This window comes from Eleutherodactylus coqui, chromosome 5 (genome assembly GCF_035609145.1).
Source record: "Eleutherodactylus coqui strain aEleCoq1 chromosome 5, aEleCoq1.hap1, whole genome shotgun sequence".
NCBI classification, from domain to species: Eukaryota; Metazoa; Chordata; class Amphibia; order Anura; family Eleutherodactylidae; genus Eleutherodactylus; species Eleutherodactylus coqui.
Window position 1 is genome coordinate 7911481 of NC_089841.1, and position 18805 is coordinate 7930285.

Genomic DNA, 18805 nt, shown 5'->3' on the forward strand with positions numbered 1-18805 from the left:
GTAATGTCTGGAAGGCAACAGTATCAAGATAGGCATTTAGGGTTTCCTTGGGGCAAGTGAGTCTAGAGGTATACAAAGTTGTGTAACAATTGTCGAATTCATTATTTATGAGCTCAGGGTCCGTAACCATGGCCCCTGATATGTCCCGGACTGCCACAATTGAAGGTATAATGCTATCCTCACTAGCAAGATTCACCAACAGGTGGCCATTCTTATCCTCTTGATCAAAAACTCGATGCTTAGAGCTCAAGAGCTTTTCACTGGTGCAATCAAGTAAAAGTAATGTATATTCTCTCCACAAACTATTAGGTTGGGTTCACACAAAACGGATTTGTCGCGGTTTTGCTGCGGGTTTGCCGCAGAAGACCGCTTCCTCGGCAAAACCACTTCAAAGGTTCTTTTTGGCTGGCGGATTTTGGACGCTTTCTCGGCTCAGAAAATCCGCAAGCGTTTTTTTTTCCGCTGCGCTTTTTTACTGTTGCGGCGTATTTAAGTGCGTATTTTGCTGCGTCCATGGAGGCTATGGGCAAAAAAGCGCTGCGGAAAATCCAAAAGAATTGACATGCTGCATCTTCTAAAACCGCACCGCAGCTGCCTTTCTGCACTGCGGCAGGGCGGAAAAATTCCACCCTCAGAGAACAGCTTTTTGGTCAAATACATTTGCACTGTAAACACAGCGGTTTTATCGCAGTGCGGATATGCAACGGCAAACCGCAGCAAAACTGTAGCAAATCCACACCGTGTGAACACAGCCTTAAGGACAGAGTGATTAGCTTCAGTGGGATTTGTAATGTAGCAGGCTTCCTTCCACCTCCGAGAGACAGCGCTCCAAGTCAAGCCTATCTTGTTATAGGGACTTTCTATAAACAGAGATGGCTAAAGTAAAGGAACCTCTACTGAAGGCCTCCCAGACCATGGACTCGAAGCATTAACTCCCCAATAGGTCTCCACCTCCTGCTTGGTATAGGTGCAGACCTCCTGCTGATCAAGCCATAGAGGATTAAGTCTCCACAGAGGACGAGATCCCCTGCCCCACTCAAATTGAGAACTAACTGAAGTGCTGAGTGGTCAAAGATGCCTTGGGGGGGGGGGGGGGGGGCATGGCCTAATCTGCAGAAAGAGCAGCTGATTAGCCAGAATATAAAGACCTGTTGGCATAGGTGACACCAAGCCCTCAGGAAGACGGCTCAGTATTGCCAACACATCACCTGCAGGAAGACATACAAAAAGAAGGTTTCCGCAGCTTTTTAGCGTTGCGGCCTACTGCCATGAGTGAAGCCAAGAACCAAATCTTCAGAAAGGCCCAGAAGATTGTGCCACAGGAGGGATTCGGAGGCTGCAAAGTAGATAAAAACACCAGCGGCCTCCCTTTCAAGTGGCAGACTTGGGCCAGAAGTGGGGAACCCCTCATCAAGCAAGAAACCATGTTTTCAGTTCATGAGTCAGTCCAATGTTATAAGATGTATTGCCTTATATAATATGTGAGCTTGTGGGTGGTGTGTGTGCGGGGCGGGTTCCGGGGGTCTTGCAGTAGCAGCTGCACCCCAGGGCCCAGGCTGTGGCATGTTGCCGGAGTATGAGGAGACAGTGGGGACGTCGTGTTGGGCATTGTAGGTTCTCTGGGAGACCGAATGAGAAATCAGCCCCCTGGGGACCTCTGCCTGACACACTGTCCAAATTTTGCTTAGGTTATCTCAAACTGAGAGAAAGCATTAATTATAGTAAAATGGTGCTGATTCACGGGACTGGTGCTGTGTCTCCTTCAGGAAGGTGGGGGGATATAGAGTCCCTGGATGTTGGGGCTCCCCCTCTTGGGGTGACAAATGACTCCACAGTAGCTTGAGTGGCTCATGGGTGAGAGCGAGGTTATCTTGAAAACTTTGGAACTGTTCAATTGGTGGCAGACTGATGGTTCTGTAACCATTTAGAGAGGTGATAAGGCATTATAGTATGACGTAATACAATGGCCAAACAAGTCACTTTTTTTAAAGTTGGTTATTATCTGTGAGAATGACAATTCTATACGTGTATAGGGGATTTCTAAATATTTAGTGGCCTGGCCAGGGCCTCCTTCGTATCTTTATAGGGAAACTGGAGTGGGGAAGAAGGTAAAGGGGAGGTATCTATACCCTAATTCTTAATTACTTTATACCACTCTCCTGAGTCCGTCCAGTTCTACCCCAGCCCTACCACACCCCCGTGCATCCCTTCCAAACATATGACAACCCTCCTCACATACCCATACCCCCTCGAATAGAAAGAACGACATCTACCACTTTTAATACAAAATGTCTTACCTCACCTAATAAACGACAGCATGTAATCTGGCTAGTGAAGGTACTAAGGTAGCCTTCCTCCGGGTGACACACTTCAAAAGTGACAAAATCCCTACCCTCCCAAGAAATGACTTCTCACAATGGTATCATAGCTGCAAGCCAATGTCAGCATCCAAGGGAGTCTCTATAGCCTTTTACAAGGGTCTACCATTCTGTTATGAGCAGCAATTCATAGATGCAAAGGGGAGGTTCATTTTTGTAAGAGGCACAATCCCTGGGGTACATTACACTTTAGCAAATATATATGCCCCCAATACACATCAAACCAAATGGTTGATTGAAACACTCAGTAGGTTGAAACCTTTTGCAGTAGGCCATGTAATATTAGGAGGGGACTTCAATGTAGCAATAAACCCTTTTATGGATTCGTTGAGAGGCAGGTCCCAGGTCTCGCTGGTAGCCTTGAGGAAAATACACAGAGCAATACAAGATCTAAAATTAGTGGATACCTGGCATAGCATGAACCCTACGACGACAGACTACACCTTCTATTCATCAGTCCACTCCTCCATGCGAAGACGGGACTATTTGTTCACATCAGCCAAGTTACTCAGATCTGTAATACCAACACAAATGGACCATATCACGGTGTCAGATCACGCCCAAATACACGCTATTATAAATAATCCACCAAGTAGCCCTGGAGAGTGGAGACGGCGTATGAAGGATTCCGTTCTGAGAGAGGAGACCCGGTCCGAGATAAACTCAAGGCTAGAAATTAACTCTAGAGATAACGAAACTTTCCCCATCATATGAGGAACACATAATATGTCAGAGGGATCTTTATCTCTGTTGGATCCAAATAAAAACTGATAACATTCTCACCCAGATATCTGCTCTGGAACGGAAGGGAAAGCTTTCAGTTCTTGACAAGGAGCAGCAAGCGTTAAATGCCTTGAGAGAAAAACTAAAAGCCTGAAACATACCAGATCGCATCTCTTCCACAAATATGCACTTTATGTGAATGGTGATAAAGGTGGCAAACGAATGTCCGCATTAATGAAAAAGGCGAGGAAAAAAACGGCATCAAAGAAATTAGAAAGGATTCAGGGGGCCGACCGCATCATCCTCCGATGGAGCAACAGTCTTCCAATCCTATTACACCAGATTGTATAACCTAAATGAAGGAACGGCCGACTGACTTCAGATAACAAACTCGGAGAAATAAACCAAGTAAATTAAATCTACCATTATGGAGTTCAGAGAAGCAGAAAATCATCTTACACCGATCATCCAAGAAAAACTCTGCGCATGGCTCCATTGTGACATTCTGGTACCGAGTCTACATAATACAGCTAGGGCTCTGTACTCACCATGAGGGCACATAGTAGGTGCTAGCGATATATCACAATGTCAACTAGGGAACATTATGTATGAGGTTCCCGATGAAACGCTGATATTTCACGTAGACACGCGTCAAACCTCCGAACCTCTTTCATTTTTCGGGCTCTGTGCTTCTGTTGTGTCACAGCACTCTGGCCTGATTTAGTCATTAATCGTTGCTCAATAACTGCATTTGCACGCATGATCTAGTAACACAGACTGTGTCAGCCCGTCCTCTTTGGGTCCAGTAGTGGAATTTGGACACTGCCATTTATGTATCTGAGCTATAGTAATCATATGGTAGACCGATTGTTGTTGTGCCTACTAGTTCTCAGTAGGACTTACTTTACGGCTCGTGCCATTTTACAGTGAGTCTCCTCTACTGAGACTTCACTATACTGACTCACATACATGAGGCCGGACTTTCTATTTTTTGTTTACTGAAGCCTATTGCAAATATGATCCAGTAACAATAAGAAATTGTGTGTTTTGTTTATGTGAAGCCCCAGTCTAATTTTAATTTAATCCTAATAAATATCATTATTTTAATGTGTCTCTAACTGTGAAGGGTCACCCATCTACTAAGAGCATTAAAAGGGTTAAATACAGTGTCACGGGAGAGGACCCCTTTAAAATATAACCTTTTGGATGAAATAGCCCGGATGGAGAAACTGAGGCTAACCGACGACCCACAGGGGTATGACAATTTCTACAGGACCTGGGCATTGGGGTTAGACATTCGGGATGCACCCCCATTCACGAGATGGCTGCAAACTGGCTCTTGCTCATAAAACATACCGACCAAAGCCAGCGTCAATACTACTGAACCCAGTGCCTGCAATCGTGTATAGAGATTGCACGACTCCTGTTAGGTGTGAGGTTTTTCAGTGCTTGAATAGGGGCATTAGAGGTCTGATACATAACCCCTTTTCTTTAAAAATGAGTTCAGGACTGGGTATACCGACAGGAGTGTCAGCATATGAAACGACCTAAAGTGGTTTAACCCCTAGTCTGAGGAACCAATTCCAGATAGAGATACGGAAATAGTCCGGATGGCGAATCGAATTCTGGTTCAAACTCAAACTAGGTATTTAATTCAATGAGTTGGACCAATGAGTTGGACCAAGGGTCTTCTGGCTTCTGTTCGGTCCGGCACGAGCGGCGTTCTGGCTCCGCCCCCTTCTATGCATCATCGCGTAGCTCCGCCCCGTCACGTGTGCCGATTCCAGCCTCCTGATTGGCTGGAATTGGCACACGTGATGGGGCGGAGCTACGCAATGACGCGTAGAAGGGGCAGAGCCAGAACGCCGCTGCTGCCGGACAGACCCGAAGGCAGAAGACCCTTCTGCGCAAGCGCGTCTAATCGGGCGATTAGACGCTGAAGTTAGACGGAGCCATGGAGACGGGGACGCCAGCGCAGGGAAGGTAAGTGAATAACTTCTGTATGGCTCATATTTAATGCTCGATGTATATTACAAAGTGCATTAATATGGCCATACAGAAGTGTATACCCCCACTTGCTTTCGCGAGACAACCCCTTTAATCACTCTCCACTATGCTGTCCCTGTCTGTCTGGGTGGAAAACTGGCTTGTTGAAGCTCAGATATCTAGTGAACAATCTCGCCAAGGCTAGGAAAAATTCCCAATCCCCCAAGAAAAATCACAAACAAGGACACAGATATAGTCTCCAGCCTTAATGGTAGACTGGAGCGTAATGAGAGACCAGCCCCAATGCTCCAGTTATATAGTCCCTGCCTGGTCCAGCCCACAGGAGGGTATGTATCTCATTATCCAATCAAAAGGTGGGCGTGTAAATTTGTAGCGCCCCTAATGATGTGCTGATGGTATGTAGGGAAATCCTCATAGTGAAAAGAAAAGGGCCTAAAGAAAGACTTGGCCTAATCAGATGGCAGCCTCTGGGCTTGCAGAGGCAAAGAGCACACAGGATCGTGGACACGCATTGGAAACCCTGCTGATGCTAGGGGACCACCTCTGGAGATCGGTGATCATGTGACCGTCATGTGATGTAGTGCCATGGAAACCATGTACTTGTTAGAGGAAGGAGGAGTGTCCCATACTATAAATTCAGAAAAACCTTATTTTTTCTTTTTGTATATCTTACCCCTAATTAAAAAAATGAAAAACAATTTGGCGAAAAAAGGGATAATAAAATAGCTCCATAAGTCTTGAAGAAAAAACAGCAAAACTAATTTTGGCAGGTCAGAAAAAAAAAATAGGGCCATAAAGCCACCACATGGGTAAAATTTCAGACACTTTTTAGGCGGTTAACATCCCATTTTTGAGGATTCTGATGGAACTCTCAGGCAGAAATTTAACGCCATCTGAACGCAATCTGATTATTTTCCTATACTGTGTATCGTACATACAGGTACATATATACACTCTGTATACAGGATGTCCACAGAAATATCTGCCCATGGAAAAAAGAGATGTTTCCAGCATTGTAGGAGGGTCTGTGAGGGGAGCGGCTTGTTTCAGCACTAAAATAATCAAAGGGAATCAATTTAAGACAAAGTAGCTCAATAATGCATTTATTCATTCATGGCAATTGGGATTCGGGGTGAGCAGCTACTTGGAGGCGTTTTTATTTACGGCACCCTGACTGATATCTGAGCATTCTAAATGCAACTGTAGATGAATGGCTCAATGGCTTGCCATCGGCACAACCTCAATGGGTTTGGTACCAGAATGATGGCCCTCCACCTCATTCCCAGAGAGATGTGTGGTAGTGGCTTGCAGCTTGGTTTGAAAGTCACTGGACTGGACAATACAGCCCTGGTTCTTGACCACCACATTCCCCACACCTGAACCCTCTGGATTGCTTCATGTGGGGTGACCTTAAGGAAGCGGTTTTCATCAGACAGCGAGAAGCATCTCAGCATCTCGTGATACTGGTGAACGGGAGTGATGTATATGAGTGACCTGTGAAATGCTACATGCTATCCATTCCACCACACTTAAGGTTTACATTGGACGAATGTTTGGCAAACGATGCCCGACACTCGTCCTTGTGTTCCCTCGCTCCCATGCTCCCGCATGGGAGCTAGTATCACTGGCTCGCTCACAGAGTGGCCAGCAGGGGGACGGGGCAGTGCAGGAGATTTCTCTCCTCTTGCTCCTCCGCCACTCTCCATTGAGATAACACAGCGGCCGTTCACTACTGAATGGCCGCTGTTTAAACTGCACGATGAGCTTCATCGCTGATCTTTTATGCTGCATAAACTATGGACAATCAGCTCATCACTCATCTTTCAGTTTAAACAGCAGCCATTCAGTAGCGAGTGGCCGCCGTGGTAGCCCAATGGAGACAGATGGGGGAGCAAGAGGAGAGAAATCTCCTGCACTGCCCTGCCCCCCTGCTGGCCGCTCCGTGAGCGAGCCAGCTCTGCTAGCTTCCGTGCAGGAGCATGCGAGCAAGGAAACACAGGGACGAGTGTCGGCCATCGTTTGCCCCACCATTCGTCCTGTGTAAATGAAGACTGTCTGACACACGTAATAGTTTATAAGTAAAATGAAATGAAAAACAGCCTGAGGAAGGAACCTGAGTAGGTTGGAAAGCTCGCTATAACATCATGTCTTTTTGTCAACCATTAAAAGGTATCATATCTACAAGATTACTTGGTTTCTCTTGCTGAGAACAAACACAGTTTATAAGTAAAATCCTGTAAGGTGAGGGGGGACCAGCCTTCCTTCCTCTGCCCTATCTGCCTAGGGAATACCTCATGGGGTCCCTGTTTGCCCCTAGTGTTCCCCTCCCACATTGTGGGTTATCTTGTGCTCTCCCCTCCAGGCTGGAACTGCTGAGAGAGCCGGAGGAGTGTCTTGTTTACTTTAGTAGCAGTGCTCATGGAGGACCACTGGCCATGCATGGAGGACCACTGACCATGCATGGAGGAAAGAGATTTCCTCCAGACATCAGTTGAAAGGAACTTCTTTGTTAAGCAATACAGGACTGATGAGTCAAGAAAAGTGGCACTGGATGGGGCTTTAAATGGGTTTTGTGCTAAGAAAAACTTTTAACGGCAAGTGATAAAATGAACAAAAGACATTATACTCCCTGCCCTTGGTTCCTGGGACCCAGCTGAGCTGTTTCTGTTGCCCCATCCTTGGTCTCGGCTGGCTGACAGAAGTTAGGTAACCGCTGTGGCCAATCAGAGGCGGCAGAAAATTCTTGGCATCATGGCACCCAGAATGTGAACAATGATGCCAGGAGTTTGAATGGTGACACTGCAGCCTCTGATTGGCCACAGCGGTCACCTGATTTCTGGCACCCGTCCGTAGGCAGCGGAGCTGGGGACCGAGGATAAGTAAACAGTTTTTTTTATTCTATCACCTACTTGTCTGTTACATTTTTTTCTTATCACAGAACCCTTTTTAGGAGGAAGAGACTTGGATGGAATGGCTGGAGCTGCTAAAGAAATGGCCTTGGTTCTACTGTCCAGATGGGTGGTAGATTATTATATGGGCCTTCAGGCAGCTGTTGGCCCTCTCAGGCACTGGTATAATCCAATACTGGTATATCCAGGCTATGGGTATATTCCACAAATGTGTTTGCATTCATGTGAATATATTCAATATTCTGATTATTTGTCTGAAATCTAGAGATCCCGATTCTAATTCCAGGTCTTAACATATTTTATGACATTTCCTTCTCTTAAATAAAGGATCTATTAGGCCCATCTCTTTAATTAATCTAGACATAAAACTCTGGGCCAACCTTCTCACGAAACGAATAGAATCTTTCAGCCCAAACTTGATAAACAGAGAGCAGGCGGGCTTTGTAAGAGGCAGAGAGGGAAGAGACAATTGTGCACGCATCCTCCACGCAATGTACCATGCCCAATCGAAAGGACTACCCCTGGCCTTAGTAAGCACAGATGCTGAAAAGGCCTTCGACAGGGTTGATTGGCAATACATGAACTCTGTTCTCTTCCACTTCAACTTTCCTCCTGCCTTTGTCACAGCTATCTTTTCATTATATTCCGAACCCTACGCCAGACTGAAAATCAATAATGCCCTATCACCGCCATTCGATATAAAGAATGGCACACGCCAGGGCTGTCCTCTCTCCCCCACCCTCTATTCTAGCCTTGGAACCCCTGCTCCAGTGTATTAGGTTGGACCAGGAGATACGAGGCCTCTCAGTAGGGAGTCATGAACTGTCGACAGCAGCATTTGCGGATGACATCATATTCCTTATTACCAATCCTGAGAAGGGTCTTCCAAAGCTCACCCGCAGCTTGGAACAGTTTGGGACCCTGTCTAATTTTAAAATTAATTTTAACAAATCGACGGTGTTCAATGTCTCTATCCCTACTATACGCTGTAAAAACTGGATGACGGGTTCTCCATTCTCCTGGTCCAATTCTGCAATAGACTTCCTTGGGATAAAGCTCACAAAGAAAACTGGGGATTTGTATCTCTTCAATTTTCCTCCGCTTATTACTAAAATAAAGACCCTCTTACAGAGCTATGACCACCCATATATCTCGTGGTTCGGAAGGAAAAACATACTAAAATCCTATATCTTCCCAATAATCCTGTACCAGATCCGAACCCTTCCGATCTATCTTCCCCCCATTTTCTTCCATACCCTTCACTCATTATTCACTAATTTCATATGGAGATTGAGAAGACCAAGGTTAGCGTATAGCCTTATGATATGGAGAAGAGAAGAAGGGGGGGTTGGCCTGCCTAGCATCCACGATTTCTACTTAGCATCTCACCTCAGCTACTGGCTGGAGTTGACCACTCCTACAAGAGACCCACTTCTGCAGCACTTAGTCGGTGAGACCTACGGAGCTTCCCTGGCGGAGGATCTGTGGTTCCCTAGGAAAAATCTCTACAGAAATAAGAAATTCAACCCCCTCCTGCGGGGGCCATGAGAGACTTGGGATCTATGAAGGGAGACGTTGGCTCCAACGCCCTCCCCGATCGTTCCCCTGCGCGTGCTGCCTAGCCTTATGGGGACCCCTTCAGACCCATGCCTCAGTAAGATTTGGGCTAAATTCAAGAACAGACCCATTAGGGAGTTACAGGCTATGGCCCACCTGGGCCTGAGTGAAACTGTGCGTTCCCTTCTGCCCGACCAGCCTATGTCATTCTTACATTTAGCACACGTAAGAGGAATAATTGGGGACTTTCTTAAGACACATCCTTCCACAAGACCTCTCACTGCTTTTGAGAAAACAGTGGATGAGAACAAACCTAACCACAGGAAAATAGCTTTCCTTCGGAAGCACTTTATTTCACCCTCTCTAACTTTGAAGCCAGCATAACCTCTGCTCTTGGGAGAAGGAACTACATATCACTTTATCTCCCTCTGACATCCAATTAATCTTGAAGTTGGCCTATGGCCTGTCCCAATGCATTCTCTCACAGGAGGCCCATTACAAACTACTTGTTAGATGGTACAGGACACCCCAGTGGCTCTCTAACCACAAACTAACTACATGCGATAAATGCTGGAGATGTGGGACGGGCACAGGCTCTTACTTACACATTTGGTGGGAATGCCAGATCTTGATGCCCTTCTGGCACGAAGTGGAGAGAAATCTTAGGAAGCTAGCACGTAATTTTACACTGACCCCGGAGATTATCTTTCTATGGAGACCATCTGGGTGCTTTCACCCTTTAAAGCAGAAACTATTGGCACAGGCAATTGACGCAGCAAAGGCACTTATCCCTTCTTTATGGATGCAAAAACTACCTCCCTCAATATCTCAAGGGAGAGATAGAATGGATTTGTCCTGCAACTTGGAGGAACTCTCTAGCTGGTCCAAAGGTAACCATGACAAATTCCTGGAACTATGGGGCCCTTGGCGTAGATTGCGCCTTGAGCTGTAGTCCTATCATTGTCTTGTCCGGGAGAGACGGACGAGGCGGTTACGCCCAGTCTGTGCTTGGAGTGGGACGAGGCGGAGACCGAGCACCCCAGCCTGGCGTTACTCACACACTGATCAGAAGCGCTAACTTATAGGATTTTGCTTACTGTATGAATCCATTAGCTATCCGCCTCCCTCCCCCCTCTCTTCCTCCCCCCAACCTGTACGTCTTGTCTGTGAGTCACCCCAACCATGTTTAACAAGTTCACGGTTAAGCTTATTAGCAGGACTACTCGGCTTCGACCTGACATGTTGAACTAGTAGTCCCTTTTCATCTGACCGAGTTGTTTTGTATTGCTTTCATGTATTACATGTCTGTCATATATTGGAAATTATCAATAAAAACGGATGCAAAAAAAAATAAAAAAATAAAGGATCTATGAACGTATTTTAAATAAATTGTAGCAAAGTGTTTTATGGCGAATTCCAGAGCGAGAATAAATGGGTTCACATACAGACCAAATAGGAATCAAGTTTACTTAAAAGTGATAAAGAGTAGAAATCCATAAAGACATCAAGATAAGATCAAAGAATACAAACAAATATACAAATAAGATATCAGCAAGATACGGAAAAGTAAGACAATAATAAAGGTGACATCCAGATTTGGCAAATCAATCTGGGAGGAGTTGATGTTAAGAGTAGACTTCACCAACACAATTCCATGATGGACTCCCTCCTCTACTGTCTGCAGTGAGCTTATAAACCATGGAGGACGCTACAGATCTCTACACGATACCATGAGACATTTTACTGTCAGCCGTAGCAAGGTAGAGATTTCCTCTTATCTGTTAGAGGCATTGCACAGCTCAGAATATTTTACGTTCGTTAACTCCTTCCCGCTCCTGGACGTACCCGGTACGTCATGGCAGCCTGGTACTTCCCGCAACATGACGTACCTGGTACGTCCTGGAGATAGCACGGGATCACATAAGATGCGCCCCCCGCTGTTAACCCCTTCCCTGCCGCGATCTAAGTAGATCGCGGCAGGGAAAGAGTTCACAGAGGGATCGCGATCCCTGTGTGTCTCCGGCCGGAACTCGCGATGTCATCGCGAGAGCCCGGCCTGTCACCATGGCAACAGGACGCCAGACACTGGCGTCCTGTATTGCCTGTGCCTATAATCGCTGTACAAGCGATAAGGCATGGCAGAGCAGTAGCTTTGCCATGCCTTATGACAGCGATCATAGGCACAGTGATGTAAGTCCCTCAGAGGGACTCAAATAGTATAAAAAAAAGAAAAGAAAAGTGTAAAAAAAAGAAAAATGTAAAAAAAAAAAATGTAAAAAACCCCTTTTTTATGCTTTTTCTAATATTAGCATAAAAAAAGGGAAAAAAAACTAAAACCCCACATATTGGATATTGACGCGTCCGTAACGACGTGTACAAAAAGTTGAACACGCTTTTTATTTTGTACGACAAAAAGCGTAAAAAAAACCGCTAAAAAACAGAGGCAAAATGCTAATTTTTAGCATTTTGCCTCACAAAAAATGCAATAAAAGTGATCAAAAAAGCCGTACATTTCCCAAAATGGTACCAATAAAAACTACAGCTCGTCTCGCAAAAAATAAGCCCTTAAAGAGCTCCGTACATAGAAAAATAAAAAAGTTACATGACTTTGAATGCAGCTATAGAGAAAAAAAAAAGATTTCCAAAAAAAGGGGGTTTTATTGCAAAAAAGTGTAAAAACCTAAAAAAAATATAACAATTTTGGTATCGTTGTTACCGTACCGACCCACAGAAAAAATTTAGTGTGTCATTTATGCTGCATGATTAACGCTGTAAAAAAAAATAAAAAAATCTATGGCAGAATTGATGTGTTTTCTCTCCCTGTTATCATTAAAAAAAAAAAAAAAAATTTTACGATATTGTCTATATACCCAAAAGTGGCACCGATAAAAACTACAGATCGCCACGCAAAAAACAAGCCCTTATATGGCCACGTCCACGGAAAAATAAAAAAGTTATGGCTTTTGAAAAATGGAGATGGAAAAATACCAAAAAAATCGCTTGGTCCTCAACGCCAAAATAGGCCGTGTCATTAAGGGGTTAAGGAATGCAAGCTGTGTCCGACTAAACTGGCAATACATGGATACCAGGTCAACCTGTAGTTTCCAGGCCTTCTTGCAAACAGATGTGTGCAGTGTGTATATCCTTAAACATCGTGATTAAGGAATGGTTTGAAGTGCTAACCAGTGCTGGGTGTAAAGATAAGGGCTTTCCAAAGTACGAGTATATACTATGTTGACAAAAGTATTGGGACGCACATAGATGATGACATTTTTGAATGCAGTGTTGGGCCGCCTTTGGCCTCAATGACTGCAGTAATCCTCCAAAGCATACCTTCCACTAAATTCCCATATATACAGGCAGGGATTTGCCTGCATTCCTCAAGGACAGCTTCAGATGGTGATGCAGGGGATGATGGGCAGGTTTGTCATGCACAGATATGGCATTAGAGTTCACCCCAAAAACACTTGATGGCATTGAGATCTGAACTTCGGGCTGGCCAATGAAGTTTGCACTCATTCTGCTCCTCAAACCAAGCCTCCACACGGTGGCCGGTCATGTTGGTAGAAACAAAGAGCTGTACCAAAGTATTGCCACAGTGTAGGTAACATTGTGCAAAATGTCTCTGTACCCATTAGCATTGCGGGTGGACTTCACTATAACCAATGGCCCTAGTAATACTCAGCAGAGACACCCCTACTCATAAAAGAACCTCCTCTAAACTTTACTGATGGGTGTTGTGGTTGCCTGGTGAGCAGTTTTTATGTGACTGCATCCTCCCAAGTGTGGGCATCCAATCAGAAGGCAATCCTTGCCTTTACTCATTTACAGTCTAATGCTCCAAGCACCATCACAAGCAACTCTGTGCATTCACTGTTGTGATGTTGTGCAGCTGCTCATCCATAGTAACCCTTCGCATGCAGTTCTCTACAGATGTTTCTGGTGCTACCTCCTGAATAAGTGTTTTGGCAGACGATATACGTTATGCCTTCGTTGTCATGCTAGGCTTCATTGTCCACTTTCTGTGTTTACGAGGCCTCCGTCATCTGGTCTAACCCCCTGCTCAATGCAAGATTCACTAAATGATCCCAGACAGATATTTGTAGACAGCTATTAAGTCTCCTCTCAGCCTTCTCTTCTGCTAAACATTCCCAGATCCTTTACCCGTTCCTCATAGGACAAGATTTGCAGACCGCTCACCATCTTGGTAACTCTTCTCTGAACTTGCTCCAGTTTGTCTATGTCTTAAAGTGGGGTGCCCAGAACTGGACCCAGTATTCCAGATGAGGTCTGACTAAGGAAGAGTAGAGGGGATAATGACCTCATGTGATCTAGACTCTATGCTTCTCTTAATACATCCCAGAATTGTGTTTGCCTTTTTGGCTGCTGCATCACATTGTTGACTCATGTTCAGTCTATCTATTAGTATACCCAAGTCTATTTCACATGTGCTGCTTAGCCCAATTCCTTCCATTCTGTATGTGCTTTTTTCAGTTTTCTTGCCCAGATGTAGGACTTTGCATTTCTCCTAGTTAAATACCATTCTGTTAGTCACCGCCCACTGTTCAAGCTTTTCTAGATCTTTTTCAATTCTCTCTCTCTTCCCTAGTGTTAGCTATCCCTCCTAGCTTTGTGTCGTCAGAAAATTTGATCAGTTTCTCATCAATTCCCTCCTCCAGATCATTTATAACAATGTTGACCCACACTGTGCCCAGGACAGAGCCTTGTGGTCCCCACTTGATACATTCTTCCACTTGGATGTGCAGCCATTTATGACCACTCTTTGAGTACGATCACTCAGACAGTTGTGAATCCACCTCACAGTTGTCTTGTCAATCCCAGATTTGGTCATTTTTTCAATAAGTATGGTATGAGATACTTTGTCACATGCTTTACTAAAGTCAAGATATACTATATCCACCGCATTTCCCTGATCAACCCAGTCGGCGATTCTGTCATAGAAGGAAATTAGATGCGTCTGGCATGACTTGTTTGTTACAAACCCATGCTGGCTCTGGTTAATTACTCCATTTTTATTCAAGTACTTGCATACATGCTAGTTAACAATTTGTTCAAAGATTTTGCCTGGCATGGAAGTCAGGCTCATGGTGACCACTTCCCAATAACATGGCCAACATCGGAAGGTCAAAAAGCTCAGCATTTTCCATACTGGTTGGCTGGTGACATTCCACCACCAGAGCCCATTGTCAGCTCTACACCTGGTGGCATTCTGATGGTTTGTGTGCTGGGATATACCTGTGTGATACTCTCTTTTATACATAATGCTCACATATCACCTGACAGCACAGGATTAGTTGGGGGGGGGGGGGGGGGGGAGTCAATACTTTTGTCAACATAAAAAATCTATTTAATACAGTTATTAGTTCAATTCCATCAACTTTATCTTTTATCCTGTTTGAATGAAGATCAAATATTGATTATCCAAATAGGTTGAAAAACTAAAATGTTTACATAGGTGCCCTTACTCTTCCCTAGGTGCCCTTACTCTTCCCTAGGCCCCTCAGGATTCTCCAGCAGTGTGGGTGGATTAGTACAGAATTAAGAAGCGAGGCTTATGGTCACAATTCAGCATCACTGCTTTGATAATTAAACCCTTCTTGTCTTACTTGTATCCATAATACTTTTCCTTCATGTGTAATGATCACAGATAACCTCAGTGAATTTTATAATTTGGGCATTTGGACAATTAAAAGCTAATTGCACCCCAAAAATAAAGAAACACTCTTATTGGCTGGAATGTCTGTAAATAACTTTTATTTTTGCCCTTATAAAATTTTCTCCATTTCTAAACAAGAATCTGGTTTAGGGCCGCCTCACCCAACCATATGGTAATTATGTATCATGTGCATGCAGGTTTTACATGCGTAATACGCTGTACCAACATTGCATAGGCGGCCTTGTTATCGCTCACACAAATGGTGTATATTCTATTGCAGCATGTTCTATCTTGGCGTGCATACATGCCAAGATAGTACACTACGATGGGCGACCTGCAGCCCGTATGTAATGTCATTGTGTAATATCTGGTTGCCTGATGCACAGATATATCTCACAGTACGCATGCTGCAAGATATACTCGTGTGAGCCCGGCCTTATTCTTTGTTTGAATTCTCTGTTGAGTTTCCAAATCTGAAATGTGGAAAATGTTTTACATCAAAATGGTTTCTGATCCACGCGAGTTCACTGATGACCCCCAAGTTTGGCTTTAGTAATATATAACATTTTCCTCACTCTTCGCTATTGTGTGACTTCGCTCATGTTTAATAAGAGTTGATTTATCTGAAAAACAATCTCCACATTCTGGACAGGAAAACGGCTTCTCTCCTGTGTGAATTCTGTTATGTCTAACAGCTGCTGATTTATCTGTAAAGCATTTCTCACAATGTGGACAAGAATATGGCTTCTCTCCTGTGTGAATTCTTGTGTGTTTAGTTAAATCTGAATTATTTCTGAAGCATTTCCCACATTCTGAACATGAATACGGCTTCTCTTCTGTGTGACTTCGCTCATGTCTAACAAGACTTGATTTATCTGAAAAGCATATTCCACATATTGAACATGAATACGGCTTCTCTCCTGTGTGACTTCGCGCATGTCTAACAAGATTTGATTTATCTGTAAAGCAAATTCCACATTTTGAACATGAAAACGGCTTTTCTCCTGTGTGAATTCTTTGGTGATCCCCAAGTCTGGCTTTAGTAATAAAGCACTTTCCACATTCTGAACATGAATACGCCTTCTCTCCCGTGTGAATTCTCTCATGTCTGATAAGATTTGATTTATTGGCAAAACATCTCCCACATTCTGAACATGAATACGGCTTCTCCCCTGTGTGAATTCTCTCATGTCTAATTAGACTTGATCGATCTGTAAAGCACGTTCCACAGTTTGAACATGAAAATGGCTTTTCCCCTGTGTGAATTCTTTGATGATCTGTAAGTCTGGATTTAGTAACAAAGCACTTGCCACATTCTGAACAAGGAAACGGTTTCTCTCCTGTGTGAATTCTCCTATGTCTAATAAGACTTGATACATTTCTAAAGCACATTCCACATTTGGAACATGAAAATGGCTTCTCTCCAGTGTGAATTCTTTGATGCTCCTTAAGTCTGGCTTCAGTAAAACAGCACTTCCCACATACTAAACATGAATGTAGCTTCTCTGCTGTGTGAAATCTCTCATGTTTAACAAGACTTGACTTATCTGTGAAGGACTTTCCACATAGTGAGCATGCAAATGATTTCTCTCCTGTGTGAGTTCTTTTCTGTGTAAGAAGACTTGTTTTTTTTGTAAACTGTTTACCACACTGAAACCTTTCGCCCCCTTCCAGACCTGTACTTGGGGTAACAATCTGTGATTGGTCAGGAGAAGGTCCCGCCTCGTTAGGGGGATTATAGGACAGATCTGTACTGTGAAGTCCTGGATGTACATCAAGGGTAATGAGGTTTTCTCTTGGGGAGAGCGGTGGGATATCTTCATCTTCCACTTTATCATTTACTGATAACATGAAGCTTCCCTCCGAGCGATTATCTGTTAGGATTAAAAATGGATTGCATGATTGTTTTTTCCTTCACACCAAAACAGTAAAAGCTTTTTAAAGACTTTAGGGCTTATTCACACAGGTGTATATTTGTGTTGTCATTGTATTCCATGGACAGCACACAGCACTATAATTGCATACGAAACTAGTCACGTGATTGTTTTTTCATACGCGCTGACGGGGTGGGGAGTGTCCATGTGTACAAATATGTCTCCACGTCCTATTCTCATCATGGAAGAGAATTGAACATACAATGTGCATGGTCCATGCAAGTTTCTCAGATGCAATACACCATTGTAGATAAGCCATCAGCCCCTTAAAGGGGTTCTGACATGAAAAAAAAATAATTGTACTCACCTTGCCTGGCCTGGCTCGATCGCCAGGCATGTCCCCTCCAGCCGGCATCTTCTTCTGTGCCTTTAAAGCAGAGCAGGAGCCGTCAAAAAGACAGCTTCCTGCTCTGGTCCGTCCGTCAGGCACTTCCGAGGTCAACGGACGGACCGCCACAGCAAGCACGTCACAAGCAGTGCTTGCTGTGGGCGGCCCGTCCGTCCTGGCTGAACTCCGGAGTGCTGAGCATGCGCAGTGGAGACGCGGCCCGTCCTGACTCCTGTCAGAGGGCACCTCTCCACTGCGCATGCGCGCGATCCCGGAGCGGCGCGGCTGCTGGAGGAAGAAGACTGCCTGCCGGGAGGCATACTAGCACTTTCTGCTTAGGTTAAGCAGCGCTGCTGATTAGAGCCACCTGATTGGCTCTTCGGCACCACGTGACTGCACAGCGTGCACCAATCAGGTGGCTCTAGTCAGACTGCTTAACCTAAGCAGAAAGTGCTAATATGCTGCCGGGAGATGACCCCCCGATGTCAACAACAACAGGAGAACAGGTAAGTATAAGATTTTTATGCTTTAGCAGCCATTAACCCATGGGTTCCCTGGGTCCATTAGGCAGACCAGGGAACAATGGCTGCTAAAGCATAAAAAAATTATTTGTGTCAGAACCCCTTTAATGATGAGACCCTTTTTTTCCATTTCTGTTTTTTCCTACTGCATTATCTATATCAGCACTGATACAACATTCGCTTAGATTGCATTATGAACACTTGATGACAAATTTCCTTTAGAGCAGACAGATATTTTTAGGTTTTTTTCATCGTGTCATTGGGAGAGTGAAGTTTGTTATTTGTCTCCAATGTAGTTGTATGAGAGCTGATTTTCTGGGCGAGGATGTATTTCCTCACTTGCCCCATTGTGGAGTATATATAAAAGTAAAATTAGTCATATTTCACTGACCCCCCCAATCATTTCTGATCTCATACTTCCCGGTCTCTATTGACAAGAACATGTGACTGTTGCAGCCAATCACTGCCTACAGTAGTGACCTGCTACAGCCAGTCACATGTGATCAGAGCAGGGATCAGAGTGGGAGCGATGGAGGATCGGGGAGGCTATTGTTTTAGAGCATTCAGAGTGGCCAGACAACCTCCTAAAGTTTAGTTCAGGACGGGATTCATAGAAGACCTTGGAGGGAATCTCTAGGTCATTCATTACTCCATCAGGTCCTGCACTATGCATAACACTGTGTATCACATTTACTGAAAGTGTTACTTTAACCCATCAAGCTTTCATCCCGCACCATAGTAAAAATACATCACTGGTTTAAAGCTCCTGAA

The 18805-nt window shown here is 44.4% G+C and overlaps 1 protein-coding gene and 1 pseudogene across 1 annotated transcript in view; one reads left to right on the plus strand and one right to left on the minus strand.

Moving 5' to 3' along the window:
- LOC136627280 (oocyte zinc finger protein XlCOF22-like) overlaps positions 1–18805 on the plus strand; it is a 357854-nt gene that overhangs the window by 228024 nt on the left and 111025 nt on the right. The window lies entirely within an intron of this gene.
- Positions 14593–18805, minus strand: part of LOC136628680 (zinc finger protein 729-like) — a 90109-nt pseudogene continuing 85896 nt past the window's right edge.